At 37.3% G+C, this 27,726-nt stretch overlaps 1 pseudogene; it reads right to left on the bottom strand.

Annotated features, from left to right (window-relative positions):
• Positions 1 to 3,285: 3,285 nt before the first annotated feature.
• Positions 3,286 to 4,422, bottom strand: LOC138144669 (complex I assembly factor ACAD9, mitochondrial pseudogene; annotated as a pseudogene).
• Positions 4,423 to 27,726: the final 23,304 nt, after the last annotated feature.

Here is a 27,726-nt window from a genome sequence, read left to right as displayed (position 1 = left end):
TAAATCTTTCAAAAGCTTTTTAAAATTGTCCTTATTATACAAATTGTTCTCCTGGTTCAACATACTTCACTTTGTATCATTTCATACAGGTCTTCCCAAGCTTCTTTGAAATTATCCCTTTTGCCATTTCTGATACTACAATAATATTCTATCATACAAACACACACACACACACATCCATAATTAGTTTAGTTGTTCCCAGTGGGGAGACTCTCTTATCTTCTAGTTCTTTGATTCAACGGTGTTACTATAAATAGTTCTGTATTTATCAGTCAGTCAACTAACATTGAAGCATCTACTATATACCAGACACTGTGTTAAACTCTGGGGTTACAAATAAGAAAAAATAAAGTCAGTCCATTCCCTCAAGGAGCTTATAATCTAATGGAGGAAGGCACCATACAAAAGAAAGTTGAAAAGGCAGGGACTGAGGAGAAAGTATGTGGTGTGGAGACATTGTGGAGTCCAGTCTGTAAGCTGGTGGAAAATGAAGAGATGACTGGTATAGGAGCCCTTTTTAAATGGAGCTTCTGTGATCTACCCTCCAGTCCTCCAATCACAGGGAAGAGTGTGCTGAGAGTATTGATAAGGGCTGAGTACCAAGCTTGATGCAGTCTTGAAGTTTGAGTTTGGTGTACTTACAGGCTCCATAGACTAGCTCTGCTGATGATGCTTCTCTGTGTGGAGGATACTTAGGGAGCTTGCTCCCAGCAGGAAGCTGCATTGGAGAGACTGTTGACCATGTGTAGACATTCTGTAACTAGTTCTGTTGCTAACTAAGTGGTGAGGAGAAGACTAATGGGCCTTTCTGAATGTCTCCAAAGCCAATCAACCTCACCTACTACCTCTTTTGTCTTAGTCACTCCTGAGAGATCTCAATGACTTCTTTGTTCACAATGTCCAGTGACGGGCCATTTTCCAGGGAAAGGCCTTTCTTCCCTCTGAAGCCATGTAGTCCCTAGATAAAGGCCTTGGTCCTTTGCCATTTTTTTTCCCATTTTATGTGAAGGAAGTAGAGTCTTATAACCTAGCGGATTTGAAAGATTATCATGAGGATGTCCTGGTATCCCAGAATTCCAGAGCCAGCATTTCAGGCGAAATGTTATAGCTAACCTACCATTGATGTCCCAAGGAGCAAAGAATGATCTTTTGGATCCAGTCCAGTGGAAACTGAGATGAGGATTTGATCAAAAGTCATGCTGCCTCTGGACACAAACTTGGAGACTAAATTTATGCTGGAACTTCATCGCCCTCTTTGTGAAACTTGTTTTTCGTTTTTCTGCAGCAGTTGTATACCATGTATCATTCTCACATAATGACACCAGGAAAAGATTAATATTAAAACAACAGACTTAGTGGAGTGACCTCTGGATAACTCACCTAACCATTATCTGTCTCCATTTTCTTAAATGTAAAATGTGGAAAATAAAAGAGGTAGATGTAAGGATCAAATGAGTTAATTATTTTTAAAGTGTTATAGTAATAATATAGTAATATTTGTAAAAAAATTTGTAAAATAAATATAGTAATATTTGTATAGTGCTTATCATAGCACCTGACACTTAGTTGACACTATAAAAATGCTTATTCCCTTCTGTTCCCCTTCCTCTGCTAATACAACAACCCTTATCAAAGTTATGTTGGATAGATAACTCTTGTGCAGATTTTTGAATATTTGGAAAAGTAGGCATATAGGTCAGTAATATTTCATGTTGCACTTTTTTTTGTGTTAATAAAGCCCTAGATTTTTTTCCACATCTATGGTATTTTCATCTCTTTTAGGTAATTTTTTATAGAAATCCATCAGTGTTCTCACAGTTCTGTTACCTTCAAGGTTGAAATCTTGAATATATTCTCAATCCAATCCAGTTTTCCTTTAGTTTCTTTTCTACTTTTCCTATAAGTGCATCTGATACTATGGTGGTAGGGTCTAGGTATTAGGGTTCTATTGTCTTCAATGGAAAACACAATTTGTTATGATGATTTTTGCAAATCATTTCCATTTTTATTCTATATGGAGTCTTTCTGTTTTCATTTTTGAATGTCCTTGAGATGAAATTTCTTAGTTGCATGTCTTGCCAAGTTATCTTTCAACTGGTTTTACCCTCTACTGCCTCTCTCCTGTTTTGTGAGATTACACTTCTTATAATTGTCCATAATTCTTCTTTGTAAGACTTTACAAACGAGTTTATATTCTAACCTAGTGTTGCCTTTTGGCAATCATCTCTCTCCATCTGGCAAATGTCAGATATCTGCTGACTGAACTATCCTCTGGTATTTTTTTTTGGCAAATAACTTATATTGGTCAAACTTCTGAATAAAATTATTAGTGTTGTTGTTAATATCACTTCTATTGTCTATTTTCATTTTTGATTTTTAATTGCTTATTTTAATTGTTCAGGGTTAAGTTGTTTCACTCACATGCCATGTCTTTTTCTCATTGTTATACTTTTAGGTTTTTTTCCTGTTCCTCTATTAACTCTGATATGCTGATGGTCTTACTGTACCCAGATGGCTGACTGAAGCACAATTCCATATCAATAATAAGTCTTTTCCTGACTGCTAAAATAGGACCTATTTTGTTCTTTTTAAATTATTCATTTCTTTATTCTGTGAAGAAATTGCAAATGTCATTCTAAGTCAGACATATGTAAAGTTATGTGTTAGCATAGTTAAATGACACATTAATCATAATCATATATTTGATTCCATAAACATTTTCCTCTACTCCGTGGTATGTCCTTTCTGAAGGATGAACACAAATGAAGGCCTACTTTTTCAGTATCTGCTATGAAGTTTTTAAAACATGTTCATCTAGATTTTTAGAAGAATATTTTTCTAACTGAGACATGTTGTAAAAGTTCTGGAAGTACACTTATGTGCAGAGGATATTCATAATTTCACGACCATGGTTGTATAGCCTGATGCAGATGGAATTACTGGCTCTGGAGAGGATGATTGTAATGGCATATAGGTTAATAAGAGTGTCAGTCACTCCTTTCATGGCCTTTTGCCTCTCCACAGTGTCTTGCCAAATTGTCTCAGCAGTACTTTAGCTATTCTACCCAAATTATATACATTTTCTTCCAGTTTTTTTATACTATTCTCCACGATGGCACGTGCCAGTCTATCTCTTCCCATTAGGCCCAGATAGATCATCCTGCCCAGCCTATCTCCAAATTTCTTCAATATCAGTTGCACTGAACACTTCCATTCCCCAACTTTATCTCTTTGATTTTTCCCATTAAGACTGCTTGAATACTTAAATCTTGTTGGGCAATATGTTTATAGAGGATCTAACCGGTTTCCTTCAAAATCAGCAGAGTCCTGGAAATACCACTCATATAGGAAATCTTTCAAGGCTCCACCAATTTGTAGGGCTTTATTCACACAAATTCAGGCTGCTTCTGAGCTGAGTACCTTCACCATGGCTGTCTCCCAGAGCAATCAGACAAACCTGATCTGTCCAGTATCCCTGTAGTAAAGCATACCATACACAGTCTCCGCATATGCTTTCTTGACCATCAGAGCAAACTTTTCTTCAATTAATCCAAATCTACTTATGGGTCTGGATCTTTTTAGGCATATTCTGTTGTCATTCCAATCAATTCCTTGGTCTCTTGATCAACTAAACTCCTTATACTAAATAGTCTACTCTTCATTATCTTAAATTGGTTTCCTACTTTTTCAATTACATTTTCAAGGAGCTCTTTTGTATTTTTGAAATTAGCTTCATGAGTGTCAAATGTCTAATTTATTTTCAGGTTTTCCATTAGTGAGGCTGCGAAATCCTCTTTAAATGATGGATGATGTTATTTTGTCTTTCTTAAAGCCATCTGAATCAAGGGTCTTAGTCTTGGCAAACACTATGAATATATTGGGTGCTATTTAAGATGTAGAACTTTTGATCTTCACTCAAAGTTGCTCTGGTTTGAAGGGATGTGGCATCACTCCCACTTGTTCACTGTAAGATGAAAAGCTGTAATATATTCCCCAATTGCCAACTTGGGCAAATATTTTGGTTTCTCCTCTCTATTCTCTGTCAAAAAGATGCCCTTTAGCCAGATTCCTTAATATACAACCAAAGTAATGGCAATTACACCATCCTGAGAACAAATTTCTCCTAAATGTGCCCACATTGTATTTAAAAAAAAACAAACAAGGCCATCATATTCTTCTGGAATCTTGGTGGCAAAGAGTTCTAGCTCCTTTAATTTATGTAAAGTTTCTTGAGGGATTGCACCATTCCAACAAATTGTTCAAGAGTTCACTTCTTTGTGAAAGTATTTTTCTGCTGGTCTCACAAATTGCTTGATATCATTTAATTCATCTAGGTTCAATTCTGGATATGGAAAAAACTTCATTCTTCTCAATGATTTTTAGGAATAGCTCCTTGGTGTAGGCTTGGGTATGCACGCCCATTATGGGTCCACTGAGGATTTGCCAGCAGTATCTGCCCAGTGGCCCAGCCTGAAGGTCATAGTACTCTGCTTGCCAGTCTACTCACTCCCCAACAATCTCAAATCACTAAGGCATACCTAGTCCTTTTTCATTCTTCATAATGTTATTTGGTTCTCTCCATGTACAGACCCACAGACCCTCCCGATTAGTTTCTTTTTTTTTTCTTTTTGGAGGGGGGGGAAGGCAAGGCAATTCAGGTTAAGAGTTTTGCCCAAAATCACACAGCTAGTAAGTGTGTCAAGTGTATCAGGTCCTCCTGACTCCAAGATCAGTGCTCTATTCATTGAGCCACCTAGCTACCCCTCCTTAGTTTCTTAAAGAAAGTGGTTATGACATAGGGGTGTGAGGCTTCTTTACGTTCTGTAAGTTGTTGACCACTCACATCCTTTCCCCTTTCACTGGGCTTTTCTATGCACTTCTTCCTATCTTTACCTTTTCCTAGCTTTGCCTCAAAGTCACCAAGTATCAGAGTATTTGTCAGTTCAGTTTGAGTTGTATCAAGTTCTTCATGGAATTTCTCTGCCACTTTGTCGTCAGAAACCTAGTGGGTGCATAAGGTATAATAATTTTTCTGGTGATCTTTTGGTAAATATTTATCATTAGTAATACAATGCACAATGACCAACTATTTCATGAAATAAAAATTTCTTGCTGCCTTTGGGTATCTGGTAAAACTCACTTTACCAACTCCTTTAAAAGAGATGAAAATACCTAAGATATGGAAAGAATCTCGGACTTTATTAATATAAAAAAATTGCAACTAAGAACATGAATTACTACTGACCTACAAGCCTACTCTCCCATATATTTAAATATCTGTATAAGGATCAGCTATCCAGGGCTGGTCTATTGAGTTGCATCTTTTTTTGTCTTCGTGCATAGCGAAAGTCAAGATTGAGGTGATTTATCTACTCCAGAAAGGGTCTCACAATTGAGATGACAATAGTTAAAGTTTATTGACAATCCCAAAACTGGTTATTGGTTGAATCCATTCCCATTCTTCTGCCAAAGTGGAGGAGGATCTCATAATACCAAAGGCTATTTCTTACTTTTTTCAGTTTCATGGGACTGTCCAGGCACAAAACAATTTATTGTTAGGTGGTCAGTCTATGGGTGATGTGCTTCTACATAGTTAGCATAATTAACAATCTTAGTCTGTTACTGGGGCTGAAGTCTTTCTAGCATGGTAGAACCTTCCAGAGCTAATACTTTGATGGTGTAACCTTTTAAACCCAAATGCTATCTAATATCTCCACTCCATGATGAGACATCAGAATAGGACTTTATCAACGTGGTTGCTTACATAAACCATAAAATTAATTCAGCTATTTTAGGGCAAAATTCCAGAAAAGTAATGACTTGATTCCTTAGAGATCTATTCATTGCCTCTTTTGTATGAACAAGTTCTTTATTAGAAGGAATTATTTAATTACAAACAAATTCATTTAAATGGAGCAACATTGTCTATTTCCAATGCAATTGGATTTCCAGAATTATTTATCTTGACCCCAAACATAATGTCAGCAAATTTATTGTTTGCTCCATGGAGAAATAAATCATATTATAAAACATTTATCAAGAAACACAGAATCAAAATCATCAAATCTTCTTCCAAGGACATTGCCAACATTTGATTTAAATGGACAAAGAATATTTACATATAATTCCTTTCACCTTCAACACTCTAAAAAATTCTAAGCTCCTCATGTGACACTGAACAAAGAAAACAAAAAATGTAGCTCTAACTTTTTCTATCCTTCTATTTTTAAGTCAATCTTGTGAAAGTGTTTCTGGAAATGTGGGATCTTCTTCAAGATTAAAACATATCTCACTTCAAAGGGTCATTCCACTTGTGAACTCTCATGACAGCCACTCTTTCCACGAATACCATGTATATTTGAGGGAGAGTGTGTGTCAGCTTTATGGTGATATTTCTTAGAATACCATTTTAGTTAATACCTTTTTTCTTGAACTAATTGTCTTCTGGCTGATTAATAAATGGTCAGCACATCAGTGGGGGGCTAATGAATATCATTTGTTGTAGTACAGACGCATAGAATACTTTAATTTGGGAAAGTTACCCCTAAGAGAACCCAACCTACGAATGTTAGTTAACTGCAGTAGCCTGAAGAGATGCTATATTCACTTGAATTGCTCCTTTATTCAATTCCCTTCTGTAATTGGATATGTAGAACATGAAGTATTTTATAGGAGTTTTGGTAACCCTAACTTCTCTGAGAATTTTTAGGCTTTTCCACATGTCATTTTATTATCCTTCTCTAGTTATTTCATTTATAAATATTTGGTCCCTCATCTAGAATAGAAACTCCCAGGGGAAAGGACTATGTTTATGCTACATTTGATTTGTATCTTCACAAAGTAACTAATTTAATACTTAGCAAAAAGTAGGTATCAATGTATGTTTGTTAACCAGCTTAGTGTTAAATTCAGGAGAAACTTATAAAAATAGACTGTGGGAATGGGTTGAGTTTATACAGTGGGCCAAGACTAAATGATTGTTAGATGAATACCTGTGTGGGGTTTTTTAAAGAATGCCAACTCACAGAAATTCATTTTAAAAACGGCCTAACATTTGGAGGTGGATATAGGAGAGATTTCTAAAGGAACCAAACAATTCTTATGGGAGTCTGGGAAGAAGCAAAGTGCAAATCATTGCAGGCATTCAATCTGTCTTCCCACCATGTTCATTTTGTCTGTAAAATTAAGGTCGAATTAAAAAGATTTCAGTGGATTGTTCTTTAAGAAACTATTCACTGCCTACTTTGTGTCACTCAGATGAATGTCTAAACAGTCTCTGCAAACAATGATTCTCTACTAATTGATTTCCCTTTAAGAACCCAAGATTACTTTCTGCCTTCAGAGCACTTTAAAAAGTGTGTAAAAAGTATGATATAATTTCCCTATGCCTTGCAAATTTCACACCCACATTTTTGTCTTAAGGAAAGTACATAAAACCAAATACCAGGAATCTTGCTCTTCTCTTTGCTTGTGGAGAGTGGTTGGATATATTAATGGTCACAAGTTCCCATTAATTTCTCTGCTTTCAGAACTTAGCTCAATATGCTATGACCTCCCTGTAGTCTTCCTTGATTTCCCCAGTTCTGTCATCTTTTCCTCCTCCAATTTATTTTAGCACTTCGGGCAAACCTTCTAAGCCCTTATATCATTTGACTATGTACTAAAATGCTTATGCACAGTTATCCCTTCTTTTGGGTTATAAGCCTCTTGAGGACAGAGACTGTTCGATTTACATTTTTTATATTCCACTAAGTATCTTCATTATCTAACACAGTGCTTTGTACATAGTGTTTAAGAAAGGTTAATTGAATTAAATTGAATGCCCATACCTTTCTAAAATTTCTCATAGCATTTTGGCTCAAACTCTCCTATTCAGTGATAGTATTCTTCTCTGTATCATAATTATTTTTGTTCACATTTCCCCTTCCATTAGATTATAAGCTACTTTAGAAGGGGGTGTTATATCCTTAGTCCCTGGTTGTAGCATTTTGCAATGGACCTGTGATACCAGGAGTGTGAAGGGAGCTTCCAATTTGGAAATTCCATTTACAGAAGCAGACAGAAACTGGCTTGTAATTTAGAGTCTTAAGAGTCCTGCTTGGGTCACTGAGGGATTAAGTGATAGGCCTGTTGTCACACAACTAGTATGTGTCAAAGTTAGGACTTGAAGCCAAGTTTTCCTGATTGAAAAGGTAGCCCTCTAGTGACTGTGCTATGCTAACTGTCTCCTACATAATAGATGTCTTAGAAATATTTGTTAATCTGGGGAAAAAAGGAAATCTGTCACAAAAATGAGTCCTATTGATTCTACTCCTAGTACAGTGTTCTTGTTTAGTCATTTTTTCAGTCATGTCTTACTCTCTGTGACCCCTTTGGAGTTTTCTTGGCAAAGATATAGTTGTTTGCCATTTCCTTCCCCAGCTCATTTTACAGATGAGGAAACTGAGGCAACAGGGTGAAGTTACTTGCTAAGGTCACATAGCTAGTAAGTGTCTGGGGCTGGATTTAAACTTAGTTCTTCCTGATTCCAGATTTAACATTCTCTCCACTGTGCCACATAGCTGCCCAAAGTTCAGAGCTATGAGTAAAAATACAGGAAAGAAAAGCCATAATAGAAACATAAGCCAACAGCACCATGAGTTCATAGGCCATATGACAGCATTCATTCATTAATTTATTCATTCAATAAACATTTATTAAGCACCTACTCTGTGCCAGACACTGGTCTAAATGCTGGGGATACATAAAGAGGCAAAATACAGTTTTTGCCCTCAAGGAGTTTACAATCTAACGTAAGAACCAACAAGCAAACAAATATATACAAAGCAGACTAATTAGCAAATAAGAGGGAAAGCACTGGAATTAAGAGGGATTTGAGAAGGTTTCCTGTAGGAGGTGAGATTTAGTTGGGACTTAAGTCCCAACTAAACTAGTCTCTCTAGGAAGCTAGAGAGGCCAGAAGTTGCAGTAGAGGAGGGAGAATGTTCCAGGCATGAGGAACAGTCAGAAAAAATGTCCAGAACTGAGAAATGGAGTGTCTTGTTCCTGGAACAGCCAGGAGTCAAGTTTCTGTCACTGAATAGAAGAATATGAATTGGGGGGTAAGGTATAAGAAGACTAAAAAGGAAGGAAGAGATTTGAATGCCAAATAGAGCATTTTGTATTTGTTTCTTGAGGCAATAGGGAGCCACTGGAGTTTATTGAGTAGAGGGGTGATGTGATCAACTTGTGTTTTAGGAAAATCACTCTAGTGGCTGAATGGAGGATGGATTGGAGTGGGGAGAGTGGAGGCAGGATTTAGCCTGTCTATTATTCCCCAATAAAGACTTTCAGTCATTTATTTTTATTTTTTTCTTTTAAACTTAAATACACAATAGAAAAAAGAAAAAAAAACAAATTATAAACAAATACTGAAACTTAAATACAAAATAAGAAAAAAAAGCATGTCATGTGCACAACAGAACATGAGAGGATTCAAAATAATATAGCAAAATAAATTTCCATTTCAACAAAGTCTGTATAGTACTTTGCATTGCGTTAAGAGCTGTCCATCTTTCCTTTTCTTCCTTGTAGGTTTTCTTTTGTTCTCTGCTGTGTACTTTTTACTTTGTTCCTCCCCCCCCCTTCCTCCCCTCCCTCCCAAAGGCTACAATTAGACATGGATATATTTATACATACATATAGCCATTCTTGCCTCTTCACTAGAACATACCTAATGGGAAATGAGGACCAGCCTTGCTTTTATCTGTTAGCGCTTTTTGAATACACTCTATTTCTGGCTATATAGCCACGAGTTTATTTCTTCATGAAATGGTTAAACAAAGAGAACCAGTTACAGAATGTCTTTTCAGACTTCCAATTGGTGAGCTAAGACTTTGAATTACATGTCTTTATGCCTTTTTTTGGTGAGCAATTGGGGTTAAGTAACTTGCTCAAGGTTACACAGCAGTTATTTCTGGATGTGGTGCGAAGTGTTGGAGCCTGGATTTGATCCCCAGGTCATCTCGACACTGGAGCCAGTGCTCTTAATCGCTGAGCCACCTGGCCGCCCCCTTTATGCCTTTTTGGAAGCAGATTTCTCACTTTCTTCCACAAGTAGAATTGCATCAGCCAAACCCACCCCTGTGGCAGTAATATCAGACATAAGCTACCATAACCCCACACATACCACAACATATTGAGATCAGTCAACAAACACTTTCTGATTGCTCTTGCTGTGTCAGATCACATAAGGATAATTAAAAATGATTTTGGGAGTCTTATCCTATGCTCTTAGGAAGACTAGTACAGTGGGAAGGGATTTGTGTTTGGAGTCAGAGAGTTTGGGTTCAAATCCTTCCTCTGTGAACTTCCCATCCCCTAATTACTTGGTATATATTTTTGAATTTAATTTTTATGTGCATTATTTCCCTTAGTAGAATACTAGTTCCTTTAGGCCAGAGACTGTTTATGTTTTTGTATCCTCAACACTTAATATTGTCATGAGGGAAATTTAACAAAAGAGTAATCTGAGGCACATTTCTCTGAGCATGATAATAATTTATTAATAGGGTACCAGACCTGTTAGTAAAGGGGTCAATGGCTGCCTCAATTTCTATCTAAAGACCTCAAGCCAAAGGACAGCTCCTCTTTATAGGTTGTGGGGAGCACAGAACAAAGGACAGAACAAGGTAGGTGACATCATGGTTGATAGAACATGATTCGTTAGATAGCTGGAGGCATGGGGAACAATATGATTGACTGGGAATAGGAAATGAGGGGCTAGCAAACAACCCACTCCCTCTTTTCTTTTACTAAGAAGTGTTCATTGTTTGAATCCACCAGCAAGGTCAGACTCCTTTGGATAGCAAACCAGAAATCCTTGAAGGACAGCTTGGTGGTGTAAAGACACAAGACTGACTCTCTTAGGTTCATCCACATCCCAACAGCAGAATTCCTTGAGGCAAGGATAGATATTAGCAAGAGAAATGAATTTCTAAAAGTAACCTATTAAAGGCTAGCTGAATGCTGACCTAAGTTCAGGGGTGGAGAACCATAACTTAAGCAGTTACAAGACAGAATCAATTAATTATAAATAGGATCAATTTTAAAAATGATACAGAATCTGTTTAATTTTTCTCAATATTGATCCTGGCACAAAATAGGTACTTAATAAATGAATGAAAAGCACAGCCTAATTTCTCAAGGTAATCTAGACCATTCCCCTCTTTTGCTTTATTCTGGACTTAACTCATCATCCATTTTCAATACCAGTCCAAGATATATGTACTAAAGAATAGACTTGACAATTGAACTGCATAGCATAGTCTGGATAGCACTCTTCCCATTTAGAAATAATGGCATGGGGGTTAATATAAACAAGAACATGGTAGCCACAAACAAGAGCTCACTATCAATAGGAAAATCTTTGATCTGTGCTGGGTTTCCTCCATGACTGGCAGTACCGTCTCCCTTTTCTGTTCCTTGTCTTTCCCATTCAACACACAGGAAGCACAGTGGGAGCTTATGCTCTCTATACTTGACATCAATTATTTGACTCTAAGGATGTGGTCTGCTATAAGGTATCATTTGTGTAAGTATGTCTGTTTCCTTAAATACCTTTGTCAACAAATTTACAAGAATACAAGTCATTCCCCAATGGATAAATGGTCAAAGAATATGAACAGGCAGTTTTCAGAGGAAGAAATTAAAGCTATCTATAGTCATGTGAAAAAATGCTCTAAATCACTATTTATTAAGAGAGAATCAAAACAACTCTGAGGTACCACACCACACCTATCAGATTATTGAGCATGGCAAAACAGGGAAATGATAAATGTTGGAGAGGATATATGAATGTTGGAACACTCATTGTTGGTGTAACTGTGAGCTCATCCAACCATTCTGGAGAGCAATTTGGAACTATGCCCAAAGGGCTATAAAAATATGCATACCCTTTAACCCAGCAATACCACTTCTATGACTGTATCCCAAAGAGATAATAAAAATGGGAAAAGTATGCATATGTACAAAATTTTTATAGCAGTTCTTCCTGTGGTGGCCAAGAACTGGAAATTGAGGGGCTACCCATCACTTGGGGAATTGCTAAATAAGTTGTGGTATATGAAATGTAATGGAATACTATTGTGCTATAAGAAATGATGAGCAGGTGGACTTCAGAGAAACCTGGAAGGACTTATATGAGCTGATGCTGAGTGAGGGGAGCAGAATCATCCAGTAACAGCCACAGTGTTTGAGGACTGATTTTGATAGACTTACCCCTTCTCAGCATTGCAAGGACCTAAAACAATCCCAAAGGACACATGATGGAAAATGCCGGCCACATCCAGAGAAAGAACTATGGAGTAGAAATGCAAAGTGAAGCAGACTATTTTCTGTTTTGTTTTATTTTTTTTCTTTCTCATGGTTTTTCCAATTCATTATAATTCTTCTATGCAACATGACTGATGTAAAAATGTGTTTAATAGGAATGTATGTGTAGAGTCCATATTAGATTGCAAGTGTTCTTGGGCAGGGAGGGGGGTACAAAGAGGGTGAAAATTTAAAACTTATGGAAGTGACTGTTGAAAGCTAAAAATAAATAATTTAATAAATTGGGGAAAAAAGAAAGGAGAAAAAAATAAATAACTTTGTCAAGTTATATGTAGATTGCATTATACAGATTTGTCTCATACAAATTTATAGAGATGGGAAATTAGGAATGTGGGTTGCTAATTATTGCTGTTCTCTCATACCCTTTTGGGGTAATAAGGTTTGAGATTTTTTCCACAGGCCTGTATTTTTCTGTTTTTCAAATACTTTGAGAATAAATTCTCTATTCTCAAAATTGTGTTTCTTTCTGTTTAAGCCTCTCTGTGTATACTTCATCTATTCCAGATGATTTAAAAAAAATTTAGTACCATTTCCAATTCTTCATGTGACACGTCTGGAAATGTCAGCCAGTCAGGAAGCATTTATTAAATAATTAGTATGTTCTAGACTCTGTGCTAAATTCTGGGGACATAAAGAAAGCAAAAATGGTCCCTGTCTTCAAGGGGCTCATGATGTTGTGATGGCAACAATGTGTAAACAATTAGGTACATACTGGATAAAGATAGAATGGATGGGCAGTAATATCAGAGGGGAAGATACTAGCAGCTGGGAAAGCCCTCCTGAAGGTGATTTTTAAGCCATCTGGAAGGAAGCTAGGGAAACTTAGAGGTAGAGGTAAGGAGGGAGAACATTGTGGAAATGGAAAAGCACCACTGCAAAAGCACAGAGATGGGAGATAGTTTCATGTTTTAGGAACAGTAATTAGGCAGTTATCTGGACTGTTGGAGAACAAATATGGTGGCTCCTCTGTCCTTAGGATGAAAGATAAAGTGAAGAAATAAAGTTTTGGTATGTTGAAATTGAGATGCCTATCAAGTATCAAGGTGGAGATATCAGGTTGTTGAAGATTCTGGAGTGAAATTCAGCAGAGAGATGAAGCCTGGATACCTATATACCTATATTTGGGAGGTGTAATGGGAATGCAAATTTGGAAGATCTTCCCTGCCCCTAGGCTAAAGTGCACCTGAAGCCTGGGGTGGGAGGCTTGTTTTTCAGTAGATACTTTTTGATTGGCCAATGGGTCCAAAAGGTTGTTACATTCTCTGAGCCAGGAGAAGGCTATATAAGCCCTGATGTGTAGCTTTGTTTTGGGGGCTCACTTTGAGAAGTGTTCTGTGATTTGATTTGATGAAACTCTGGGCTAGCCGTTGTCTGGAGCCCCCCCGGCTTTGAAACCCAGATGTTGTATGGTATGGATGTAATGGTTGGACAGTTTGGAAATCTATCTACTTGATCTGTTTCTGTCTTGATAATTCTGCCTGTATACTTTGAAGTTCAGGGTTCAGCTGACCTTTTTCCCCTGAACGAGGTAAATGATATATGTTTGACTGATTAAAGTAAGCTTGTTAACCCATTTTGAGTTGCTTTCCTTTATCAAAGCAGATCCAAGAACCTGTATGGGCAGCCACCCTGAGGACGCTTGGGGTGCTTGCTGCTACAGGAGGTGTCAGCCTAGAGATAAGAGTTGAATCCACAGGTGCCTATTAGATCACTGAAATAGAGAAGAATTACTAGGAGAGAACCTCGGAATACCCCAGTGCAGAAGAGATGAGGAATAGAGGCTGAAAATGGAGAAAATAAAGTTCTTTCCACCAAAGTCTTTGGCTCTGTCCAATAGTTCAACTATGTGGCAACTGGGTGGCACAGTAGTTAGAGCACTGTGCCTGGAGTCAGGAAGGCTCATCTTCCTGAGTTCAGACCTGGCATCAGATACTTCCCAGCTGTGTGACCTGAGCAAGTCACTTAATCCTGTTTGTCTCAGTTTCCGTATCTGTAAAATGAGCTGGAGAAGCAGATGGCAAGCCATTCCTGTATCTCTGCCAAGAAAACCTCAAATGGGGTTGTGAAGAATCAGACAAAACTGAAATAACTGAACAACAACCACAAAAATTGTTCAACATCAGAAAGGAATAGGATTGTATCAACAGAAATTGATTAATGTCTATTTTACCACTGCATTGTAAAGACTGTCCTACTTTTCTGTATGACTTGTAGCTGAAACCTCCTATGTTAGACATATCACATGTGTAAAGAATGCTGGCAGTTTCCTCAATAATAACACAGTAATCACTGATTCTTGGAGAAATGTTGTCCCTCCACTACCTCTTCTTATTCTCCCTGCCATTCCACATTTTCCTCAAAAATAACATCATTTAAAATCAGCCAAATATAATAGAGTATAAAGTTTTTCTTTAAACAATGTACATAATACTCAAATTTCCTAGAAGTCATTGCCCCAGTCCACATCAATGGCACACAGCAAGGCCATCAGTGTGAATTTATTATTCATTTTTTGCTTTCTTTTCTGGGGATCTTCAAATTATAATTTCAAGATAGCCTGCCAAAATCTGAAGTAGAAATGATTAGAGTCTTTGAGTAGCAAGGGTGTGTGTGTGTGTGTGTGTGTGTGTGTGTGTGTGTGTGTGTGTTTTATGTAGACACAGGAAGCTATCCCAGCTGAGTGAATATCTGGCAAGTTTTATTATGATGTCAAGTGTCTGAGTAGGATCCTGGCAACAGACTGTATCTACTGTCTGGTCAGCCCAACTAAGGATGGAGACTCATTGCCTCTTAGGCTGGCCTCAATAAAACAGTCAAAAAGCATTTATTAAGAACCTACTCTTTGCCAGGCACTGTGCAAGGCACTAGAGATAGAAATAAAAAAATTATGAAACAGTCCCTTCTCTTAAAGAGATTACATTCTAATGAAAGGCTACAGTGCATTTTGAGCAGTGGTTGGCTAGGGAAGGGAGTTTTGATTCAGTCAAAGAGATTGTGTATAAAGGCAAACATTCTGTATGCTTTCCAGTAGCAGTGAGGGTGTTAAATTTTATTATTATTCTTAGAATAAAAACAAGAAGTGGAAGGGAGTGGTAGTGGTACTGAGTCCCCTTCAGGGCAGATGGCTGGGGCTGGTTCTGGCTTTGTGCAGTCTGAGACAGGTTGGATCTGTGCTAAGTGTCCCAGAGAACATTTAAGCAAGATATGTGCCAAGTCATTACGCCTCTCTGTGCCTTAGTTTCCTGATCTCTAAAATGAGGGTAAGAGGATCCTCACAGAAGCCTTGTGAGGATCAATGAAATAGTTTATGTAAAGTGATAAATACAAGTCAACAATTATTACCAAACAAAACTGAAATAGACAGTTGTTTCCTTGCCCTCTTTTTTCTCTGTCCCATATTGTCTTAAAATAACATTTTAGCATTTTATAGCTTTTTGGATAAAAAAAGGTAAATCAAGGAGGTTATTTATTTTTAATTCCTGGCATTACCTCAATTAATTATTAAGATTTTCTAAATCTGTAAACTCTTTGCAGATTTATGAAATTTTATTAGTGTGAACAAGGTAGACATTGTAAATAGAAAGTATTTTAAGCATATCATTAATAGAATTGCTATTCTGTTCAGCAGTTTTGTTGAAGGGATCTATACGTGGGTGAGGAGCTTCTTTGTTTCTCTAGGTGAAATGCAGAACCAAGATAGATTATATGGAATTCCTGTGAAATAACCATTTTTTCTTTTACTTCAAGAGGAGAAAAATTCTCTTTCTCTTTCCAAGTTTTCTTCCACCACCAACTTCCTCCAGTTTATTATTTTATTTTTATTTCTCACCACAGGAAGTGATTCTCAGCAAACCTTAAAATAAAGGCCAGCTCCCTATGCCTTTCTCTCCATAACATACTTCAAGGCAAAGCTTTTGAAGTTGAGGGAACTTCAAAGTTGGTTGCTGAGCTTTGAAGTTCAGCTGTTTATCGACCCATTTTTTTTTTTAACAAGGGGATTTTGTGCCTTGTTCAGCCTGGGCTGCTTCAGTAAATGGCAGAGAAGAGAAATTTGTAACAAAAAACATTCCCTGTACTGAGACCTAATTGAATTTAAGCCAACAAGCTCAGTAAATGGTTTACCACTAGTGTGGGAAGCAGTAGCAGGTGTGTACATGCAAATAGAGGAGAGCATAGTGGGAGAGCTCCCTTTGGTAGATGAAAACAGAATGGAGGATACTCTGAAAGGCAGAATGGCTCTCTCTGTGCATGCAATGACTCCATTCATGGATTCTTTTTTTCCTCTCATGCTGTCTTTGTCCGGAATAGATGTCAGAAACACAAAGTGAAATGAGTAGAAACAGCATGAAGCAATAGAAAAGAACACGAGAGGGAAAAACACCCAACGTATATTGCCTTATTAAGAGGGTAACACACAATACTGGAAAATATTGATTGACTCATTGAGTCCAGTAATATTGTTATGAGCTCAGTTCTCATCTCTACTGTGGGTTGTTGAGTCCTCAGATCAAAGTTATAACCATTTTGTTTCTTTAAAGCTCTCTGGTGCCCTTGATTCCAAGGATACACATTAATCTATGAAACTTTAACTCTCTGTGTTTAATAATTCCATGCCCCTTCCAGGGTTTCATTCTGACTCAATTCTGATTTGCAGCCTGAACTTGGGGCTGCATTAGGAACATAAGATAGGGTCTATTTAGGTGCAAAAACCCAAACAAACCCCAAATCCCCAAAACAACCCAGTAAGTAAAGGTAGAGGCAGCCATGGGCTCTCGGATATTATCCATTTTCTGCATTACATTTACCTTGTAAGGAAATTTTGATATCCTCTCCCCTTGCCCATGCTTTTGGTTCTCAATGTGCTTTTATACTTTAACCAATTTCTTAGTGTCTACTTAGCCTTGTACAAGAGTAAAAGAAAATGTTTGTTACGAAAATACACACACTCGTTCACAAGAACAATAAAAATAAAAGTTAGAAGTTATATAGCACTTTAAAATTTGCAAAGTGAGTTATTTATTTTATAATAACCCTGGGAATTGGGTATTATTATTATTCCCATTTTACAGATGAAACCAGCCCTGAATTTCATTAGCTTTTTCAGGTAGTCATATTCAAGAGGGACAATTGTTCATCTGTTGCTTGTCTCTTCCTCTATATAGGTAGAAATTCATAGGATCATAGGATTTAAAACTGGAAAGGACTTTAGAGATCTTTAAGTGAAAATGATGGGCATATTTGCAATGTCCAATTCTTTGCTACCACAAAAAGAACTATTATAAATACTTTTGTACATATAGGTCTTTTTCCTTTTTGTTTGCTCTCTTCAGGATATAGACCTAATAGTAGTATTTCTGGATCAAAGGATGTGCATGGTTTTATAGCCCTTTAGGCATAATTCCAAATTCACAGCTCCACCTGCAGTACTTCAGGGTTCCAATTTTCCCACATCTTCTCCAACATTTGTCATTTTTCTTCTTCTGTCATATTAGCCAATCTACTAGGTATGAGGTACCTCAGAGTTGTTTTAATTTGCATTTCTCTAATTAATAGTGATTTAGAACATTTTTTTCATATTACTATGCCACTGATTTCTTCTAAAAACTGTCTGTTCATATCGTTTTACCATTTGTAAATTGGGGAATAACTTCTATTTTTATAAATTTTACTCAATTCTCTACATATTTGAGAAATGAGACCTTTATCTGAGAAATTTGCTGTAAAATCCTTCTTAAAGCATCCTGTTTTCTTTCAAATCTTGGCTGTGTTGGTTTTGTTTGTGCCCAAACTCTAATTTTAAGCAAAATTATTCATTTTATATCCTATGATTATCTCTATCTGTTATTTGGTCATAAATTCTTCCTTTATCCATAGATCTGATGGGTAAAATTTTCCAAGCTCCCATAACCTGCTTGTGGTATCATCCTTTATGTGTAAATCATGTACCCATTTTGACTTCATTTTGGTGTATGGTATGAGATGCTGGTCTATACCTAGTTTCTGCCAAACCGTTTTCCAGTTTTCCCAGCAATTTTGGTCAACTAGTGAGTGTGTCCCCAAAACTTGGATCCATCAAGCTATCTTAATATGGTCATTTACTTCTGTTTATTGTATACCTAATCTATTCCACAGATACACCACTCTGTTCTCATCTAGTACTAGATTGTTTTGATGATTACCATTTTGTAATATAGTTTGTGATCTGGTATGGCTAGAGCACCTTCCTTTATATTTTTTCATTTATTCCCTTCATATTGTTCTTCCAGATGAATTTCGTTATTATTTTTTGAGCTCTATAAAATAAGTTTTTGTTTGGTATGGCACTAAATAAGTAAATTAATTTAGGTAAAACTGTTATTTTTATTTTATAGACTATCCATGAGCAATGAATATTTTCTGGTTATCTAGATTTGTCTATTTTTGTGAAAAGTGTTTTGTAATTGTGTTCTTATAGTTCCTGCATTTGTCTTGGCAAATAGAATACTAAGTATTTTGCTTTGTCTGCAGTTATTTTTCGCATAATTTCTTTTTCATTTCTTCATGCTGGACTTTATTGGTAATAAAAAGAAATACTGATGATTCATGTGGGTTTATTTTGTATATTACAACTTTGCTAAAGTTAGTTGTTTCAACTAGTTTTTTAGTTGATTCTCTAGAATTCTCTAAGTATGCTATCTTATAATTAGCAGAGAGTGATAGTTTTGTTTTCTCATTGCTTATTCTAATTTTTCAATTATTTTTCTTGTCATTGCTATTCCTAGCATTTCTAGTACAATACTGAAGACTAGCGTTGGTAATGGCCAATTTGCTTCACCTGTGATCTTACTGGAAAGGCTTCTAGCTTATCTCCATTACAGATAGTGCTTATTGATAGTTTTAGATAGATACTATTTATAATTTTAAGAAAAGCTTCATTTATTATTAATTTATTATGCTTTCTAGTGTTTTTAAAATAGGAATGAGAATTAAATTTTGTCAAAAAGCCTTTCCTGAATCTATTGATATAATTACTTGATTTTTATTGTTTTTGTTACTGACATTGTCAAGTATACTTATAGTTTTCCTAAAGTAGAATCAGTTCTGCATTTTTCATATAAATCCCACTTAGTCATAGTGTATTATCTTTGTTATATATTACTGTAATCTCCTTGATAGTATTTTAATTAAAAATTTATATTAATATTCATTAGGGAAATTGGACTATATGTTTCTTTTTCTGTTTTTGTTCTTCCTGGTTTAGGCTAGCAGCACTGAATTGAGTTGAACCAAACTGAATTTAATTGATATATTGATTCAGTTATGGAAGCCTTTTCTATTCAGCCATTTTAGGTCACTCTAGAGATCTAGGTAGGTAAGTGGTGCGGTTGATAGAGTGCTGGACCTGTAGTCAGGAAGACCTTGGTTCAAATCCAGCCTTATATACTTACTAGCTGTGTGACCCTGGGCAAGTCACTTAACCCTGTTTGCTTCAGTTCCTCAACTGTAAAATGAGCTGGAGAAGGAAATGGCAAATTTTTCCAGTATTACTGCCAAGACAACCCCAAATGAAGTCACAGACATGCAAAAAATTATATATATAAGATATATACAGTGTAAATGGAAGGTGATCTAGGGGAAAGATACTGGGGATGAGAGGAGTCAAAAGAGCTGCCTATACACATCAGTGGGGGAAGTTTTCACAGCAGACATGATCTACTTACATGGATAAAACCATGCTCTGAATCTATGATCCTAAGATTCTGCCTCTCCCCACCTCCATTGTCACCAAAAGAAATTAAATGCTGAAACTCACCACATTTAGTTGACGTTTTCATTTGATTAGGAAGCTCAAATATGTAAATATGCCCCAAATTAATCATTATCTTTGGAAAGGCAGAAAGCAAATTGTGAGCTTTATATCCCTTGCTAGAAGCAAGGAAAAACCCAACAAAAATCCTGGTCCTGACTGGGACACTTTGTACTGGTCTTCCTCCCTCCCTCCCTCCTTTCTATGCCTCCCTTCCTTTTTTCTCTTTCTCCTTCCTTCTACCTTCTATTCATCTGTCCATCTGTCTATCTATCTATCTATCTATCTATCTATCTATCTATCTATCTACTCTCTGTCTGTCTGAATGTCAGTGTTTAGGGTGAGTCAAATGAAATCTGAAGGATAAATATTAATCTATAGCTTTGGCAAAGCCTTCCCTCCACTCCTTTTAGGAGAAGCCAGAGCATATCTATAGCCAAAATGATCTGAGCCCATCATTTTCCTTAGACAAAGTCCCCCTTCTTGTTAGGACACGAATCAGGAGTTGAGTCTGAACAGAGACTTGCCTCAGGGAGCTGTTTCCTTTCTGCCTCTGTGACTTTGGGTGGTTCTGAGTTGGTGGTGCTTTGATGACCCTGAAGAGAAGCAGCATGTTGTGAGAATCGAGGGGAAAAGGCCATTTGGAAAGTCTGTCCAATGCTGTCTCTCTTTAAGGATGACTGTCTGTTGGTTTTCAGCCAAGTCTCCATCTTCATTCTTGGCAACTATTGTTCTTCCCCACCCCCTTTTTAGAACTGTATGTCTCCCTGACACAAAGAAACACTGTTTTAAATAAGACAATGTGTGTAAAGCCTTTTGCCAACCTGAAAGCACTACATAAATCTCTTATTATTGTCATAAATGGTGAATTTGGCAGTCTCATTGGATCTCAGGTCTCCCTCCCTCTCTCTCTCCCTGTCTCTCTCCCTCTCTCTTTTTGGTGGGGGTGATGGTGGCTGGATAATAGTTGTACAGTGGCAAATCTAAGCTTGATTGACACACACTCACACACTCCAGCTCCCTAACAGAGCTATCCAAAAGTGGAATGAGCTGTCTTGAGAGGCAGTTGATTCCCTTTTCCGTGGAGATCTTCAAATAGAGATTAGACAACCACGTGTCAAGTGGAGATCCTTTTCGAGTATTGTCTGGACTCAATGACTGCTGAAGTTCCTTAAGGCTTTCAAATTCTATGATTTGAGTGTAATAGACCCTTTATTTCAGTCTGGTAAGGCCTATGTACTCTTTAGAAAAATAGAATAAAATATGAAGGTTTCCAAAAGAAATCAGTTATATTGAAATAAGTAGTATTTTTCCCCATAGAAGTTCAAGGATTCTCTGAAATACATCTATGGACCTCAGGTTAAGAACCCTTATAAGAAAAGGGGACACTCATGTATTGGAGTGGTAGACAGGAAAAGGAGTTTTAGTTTTGGTAGTCATAGAGACTATAAATGTATCCACAGGTTAGAGACTTTCTCTCCACTAGTGATGAAAGTATTGATTTGAATATTCTTCCTGGAACAAGATGGAAAGATAGGAAGTGGAAGGTGAGATGCAGGGCAGTAGTACCCATGCCCTTGAGGGGCAGATGTCATGGTTGCATAGGTCCTGATACTCTGGTGGGTGGCTAGATTATGAAGCATGGTCTGTACCAGGGTAGACACAGTACCTTGAAGTGAATTTTTATTTAAGTTCTACCAGTTCAGCTCCAGGGCAGAATCCCAAAGCTGAGTAGAACTAATTCCCATTGGGTGGTGGTGAAGGGGGATATGGTCCCTTTCTACTCTAAATATATTTTATGAATTCCAAGTATTAATTAAGAACTTTGGAAGAGATCTGAAACACTTTTAATTGACATCCTGAAAGACAAAAAAGGGGAAGGTGCTTAATAAGCAGGTGTTTAATAAGTATTTAATGAATTGAATTAGAATTTCCCATTTTGAGATATGTAGAGTGGAACACAGATTACTTAGGTCAGAGACCTGGGATCAGGAGCTAGGATTTTTGTTTTTTAGTAATGAGCTATTAACTAGGTATCAGTGATATTCTTCCCTTGCCCCTTCTTTTCTCTTTTGTCCTTGTTAACTCCCTTCTTGCTACGGCCCTTTTGGTGTAAAAGCCTTCTTTCTGCTCCACATCCATAATAGTTTTTGCTTTTGAATTTGTGCTTTATTTGGACATTTAAGCGAAAACCAAATATATCATTTTCCTAGCTTTGATACCAATTAATAGATCTATTTCTCTATTTTTCAACTAATGGCAGTCTACTTTTCAATTTTTAAGGGTAGAAAACTGATACTGGAATGTTTTAATTTTTGTATAAAGAAAAGGAAAGGAACTTTCAGCTGTCAATAAAACATTTATTAGTCATTTACCACACGCGAGACGCTATTCTAAGTTCTGAGGATCCGAAGAAAAGCAAAGGACAGACCCTACCCTCAAGAAGCTTACAATGTAGCGGGGCTGGCGGGAGACAACATGCAAATAACAAGATACCCCGCCTGCCCGTATTCAGGATAAATAGGAGATGACCAATCGAGGGAAGGCATTAGAATAAGAGGGATTGAGACAGACCTCCTGTAGAAGGTGAATGTTGGGACTTGAAGGAATCCAGGGAAGCCAAGAGGCAGAGATGAGGAGAGGGAGCATTTCACATATAGATTACAACCAAGTATCTTTGAGGAGCAGCAAAAGGGCCAGTGTCATTGAATTAGAACAGTACATGGTGTGTGTGTGTGTGTGTGTGTGTGTGTGTGTGTAAGGTATAAGAAAATTGGAAAAGAAGGGACAGGTTATGAAGGACTTTGAATGCCAAACAGGATCCTAAATTTAATCTTTGGAGGTCACAGGGAGCCATTCAAGTTTATTGAGTAGGAGAAGTGACTTGACCAGATCTGCACTTCAGGAAAGTTTTCAGGAGTCTTCAGAAATTTTCATTTTGATTTCAAATAAGAAAACTGAAACTAGAGAGTGAGCTTATCCTGAATAATTTTATCTGCCAAAGGACTCTCACACTAGGTGGAATGCAGATTTAGCGTTGTCTTCTAAAATTGAGAAACAGAGGCGATGATAGGTTTTTCCTTTTGTCAGAGATGTAATGGAAAGAAATGTGAGACTGAGGCTTTAAAGGACATGGATGGGTTTTTCTTCTGGCTTTGCTTTATGACCTCGGGTAAGTCACTGTCTGTGTGTCTCAGGTCTTTTTTTCCATCTGTAAAATGGAATTTACAATACCTCTACTACAAACTTCACAGGGTTGTTGTGATGGTCAAACAAAACATGTGTGTTAAGTTCTTTGATTCAAATATTCCTAATATGTTAAAAATATGTGATATTGTAGGGCCAAAATGGAGGACTCTTGACATGGCAATTCCTTGACCAATATAATAGGTCACAACTATCTATGACTTAGATAGCGGTTCTCAAAGTGTGGTCTGCAGATTCCTTAGGAGTCCCTGAGACCCTTTCAGGAAGTCCTTGAGGTCAAACATTTCATAATATTTTAAGAAATTTAAATTTCTAATTCTTATGAATATCAATAGCTGTAACGCATGCAAACAAAAGCTCTTTGGTGGTCCACAATAATTTTTGAGAGTGCAAAGGGGTCCTGAGATCAAAAAGTTGAGAATGGCTAGCTTAGAAGATAAGTCCTAGGGAGAGAGTTGCCTGAGTCTCAAAGAAGTTAAATGACTTCCCAGGGGTCATAGAGCTAAAAACTATCAGAGGAGGGATTTGAATCTGGTCTTCCTGACTCTATGCCTAGCACTTTTCCCACTGTGCAATGTTGCCTCAAGGTAAACCTTAAAATTACATGTAAATATCAGCTCTTATTGCTATTATTTGAACAAAGTAAGTACTTAATAAATGACTCATTCATTCACTAGCATGCTTTGTCTTACAGGGTGGTTTTGAGCATCATATAAATGCATCATATAAAATGCTTTGCAATGCCTAACTTCATATGAATTTAAGACATTGTAAGAGCTTCTTTGCCTCATCATACAGATGAAGAATTCTGAATATACTGGGTACAACTGTAGCTAGGTACAATTGAAAATGAAAGAATGGACATTTACTATTTGTGTTCACAGCTTCCAGAATAATTCCTCTTGATTAAATCTTGTGACACGATTCTCATCTTTGCCTGAATTTAAATTAGGAGAAATTTCATGTACCTTTTTCTGGGAGCAACCTCTAATCAAAATGTCATTTGTAACATTCTGAAAAAATTGAAGGTTCTTTATCTCCTCTTTCTTAGGCAAAACTAAACACCAAAAAGCTATCACTTCAGCTCATGTTTTCCTCCTTTACTGAACGCTGGAATGAAAATAGCAGTGTCAGTTATTCTTTCCAATAATGTCCAATAGGACAACAAGTAATACTGGTTTGATCCCTCCCTGACTTAAGCAAAGGATGAAAAAGAACTTAACTAATCATCACATGGTCTGATTGAATATTGTCATCTATTTAGATGAACAGTATTACATTTAAAAACTCTTCTACCTAGTTCAGATCCCAAGGTAGGTTGGGAGAAAATTATGGAGATAAGGAGTGGGAGAATTTGAGCTGAAGAAGAAGGAATTGGGAAGGTCATTTGGAGTATTCTGGATTTATAGAAAAGGGTAGAAAATGAGTTTGGGGGATGGATATTTAGGAAGTCAGGTAAGAAATTAAAGAACTTTGAAACACAGGCAATATTTTCTCAGCACTGTTGTCTGCCAAAGCCAAGGGTTTCAGATTCAGGGGTATATTTGGGTAGTGAACAGTTTAAAAAGATGATGCCTGAGAATAGGATTTGGATTTTGGATCACAGCGTAAAGGAACAACAAACTCCTGGCTACAGATGGGATATACCTAAGAAGAGCAGGAGAAGCATATCTTTACCTGAACTCTTGCAAAATGAATCAATAAGGTTTTAAATGGAAAAAGAAGGGGTCTATATACCTTCACTAAGTTCAGCAGTGCAGAAATAGCTACAACGTAGGGAGCATAACAGCTGAGACATCCACAAATTCATAGGAGACAAAAACTCCAAGAAAGGACCTAGTAATAAAACCAGTGGGGCTTCAGATAGCAGTACACAAATGCATGAAGTAAGGAAAACAAGCAAGATTCTTATACAAGAAGGGAATATTGGTCTGATAGGTTTCACTGAAACATGGTGGGATAAAATTCACGATGACTATGATATGGTTCTAGAAAGCTATATGTTATTCAAAAGAAATAGACTGGATAAATAAATAAAGAAGAAACAAGATAAAAGGTGAGACTATGCATGAAGAAGCATGACTTATTAAGAAGATTTGTGAAGAAAGTTAGGCATCTTAGTGGGGAAGCATGGCAGAGAACATTTGGTTGATGACCAATGGAAGTAGAACCAGGAATGATACTGATACTGGGGTCTAGTATAGATCACACCAACAGTTCCCACACTAAAAAAAATCATAGGTCCTCCATATACGTACATAATTTATTCAATTTTTTTTAGGATTTGAGGTTATTTCTTCCAATTTAATTTAAATGATAGACAAGTCATCTATCCCACTTCATTTATCCTTTTCATTTCAAGCACTGTCCAGATATAGGCTAATTAGTAAAGAAACATACGAGAGAGAGAGAGAGAGAGAGAGAGAGAGAGAGAGAGAGAGAGAGAGAGAGAGAGAGAGAGAGAGAGAGAATTATTGGCTAGAAATTTAGAATTAAATTGTCTGAATTAGCTATTTAACTGTCTCCTTTTTCTTCTTGGCTTTACCATTGGAGAACCAAAAAATTAATTCCATGGTGTTATCCGCATTCCCTCTTATTTCTGCTTTCTATTAACTTCTCACTATTACTGCTCCCAGTCCTCTTTCCCCAGCATTGACATCCATACCCCTCTTCCAGCTACAACTTCTGGGCATGAATAACTGCAATGGTGGTAATGACTAAATTGAAGAAATAGAATTTTTATAGAGAAAAGTAGAGGAACAGAACAAATATTTACTAGTTAGTTGTTTTTTGACCCCTCCTTGTTCTGTGGCCACTCCTTATTCTATAACCTTGTGTAATGGGAATGTAAATTTGGAAGATCTTCCCTGCCCCTAGGCTAAAGTGCACCTGAAGCCTGGGGTGGGAGGCTTGTTTTTCAGTAAATACTTTTTGATTGGCCAGTGAGTCAATAAGGTTGTTACATTCTCTGAGCCAGGAGAAGGCTATATAAGCCTTGATGTGAGGCTTTGTTTTGGGGGCTCACTTTGAGAAGTGTTCTGTGATTTGATATGGATTATGGGAAGCCGTTGTCCAGAGCCCCTCGGCTTTGAAAAACCCAGATGTTGATTTGGTATGGATGTAATGGCTGGACAGTTTGGAAAGCTGTCTACTTGATCTGTTTCTGTCTTGATACTTCTGCCTGTATACTTTGAAGTTTGGGATGCTGACCTTTTTCCCCTGAATGAGGTAAACGGTATATGTTTGACTGATTAAAGTAAGCTTGTTAACCCATTTTGAGTTGCTTTCCTTTATCAAAGAAGATCCAAGAACCTGTGGTGGCAGCAAACCCTGAGGACGCTTGGGGTGCTTGCAGCTACACCTTGGGATGCTCATAAACTCTGTACCATTATTTTGTGTGTGTATGATTATGTATAGACATACATACATACATTGGTAGTGTGGGTGAATATATGCAGCCAAATCTTTTCTTGTGAAAAAGTTTGGAGAGTCAGGAGGGTGTGATGACTAGAACTAGAGACAAGAATACCTGACATACACCTGTCCTATATCTGATGCTTTTAGCTACATATCCCTCCACAAGGCCCTTAAATCCTGTAGGCCTTAGTTTGTTGTTGTTCAGTCATTCAGTCATGTTTGATTCATTGTGGCCTTCTTTGGGGTTTTCTTGGCAAAGATACTGGAGTAGTTTGCCATTTCCTTCTCCAGCTCATTTTCCAGATGAGGAAACTGAGACAAACAGGATTAAGTGACTTGCCCAAGGTCACACAGCGAGTAAGTGTCTAAGGATAAATTTGAACTCAGGTCCTCCTGATTCCAGGCCTGGTGCTCCTCAATTTTCTTATCTATAAAACAGAGATTGTAGAGGATCACAGGCCAGTGGAGCTCTGATCCTGATGGCTGAATAAGCCTTCTCAGCATAAGACCCTGCTAACCAGGCCCAGATTGGTTCCCCATCCCCCAGGAAGGCTCACAGGCATGGGTATCATGTCCTCATGAGAAGTGTGGTATGCACTCCTGGCTTGGGAACAAGGACACTCACAGTGTTCTCAGGGGAAACTAGCATAATGTTGCAATGTAGTATTAACTAGAAGCCTTGGGACAACTCTATCCTGTTCTAGGGAGGTTTGGAATATCCCGCCTGGTACTCGTATCCTGATAACAAGGATAGAGTGAATGGCAGTCACGTATGAGGCAAATGGGAACTAGGGTAATGGTGTAATCCCAAAGATACTGGCTTATGATGAGTATGCAGTTTTACACTACATACACTGGACTCTTAGCTGAATAAAGTTGACTCTGTTATCCATCGCACTATAGTCCCTTCTCCTTTATGATTATACGCCTCTGGGTAAGTAACT

This window comes from Petaurus breviceps, unplaced genomic scaffold (assembly GCF_028583685.1).
Source record: "Petaurus breviceps papuanus isolate PSGF00001 unplaced genomic scaffold, PetGlider_PUasm1.0 90702, whole genome shotgun sequence".
Taxonomy (NCBI): Eukaryota; Metazoa; Chordata; class Mammalia; order Diprotodontia; family Petauridae; genus Petaurus; species Petaurus breviceps.
This window is presented reverse-complemented; position numbering and strand designations above follow the sequence as displayed.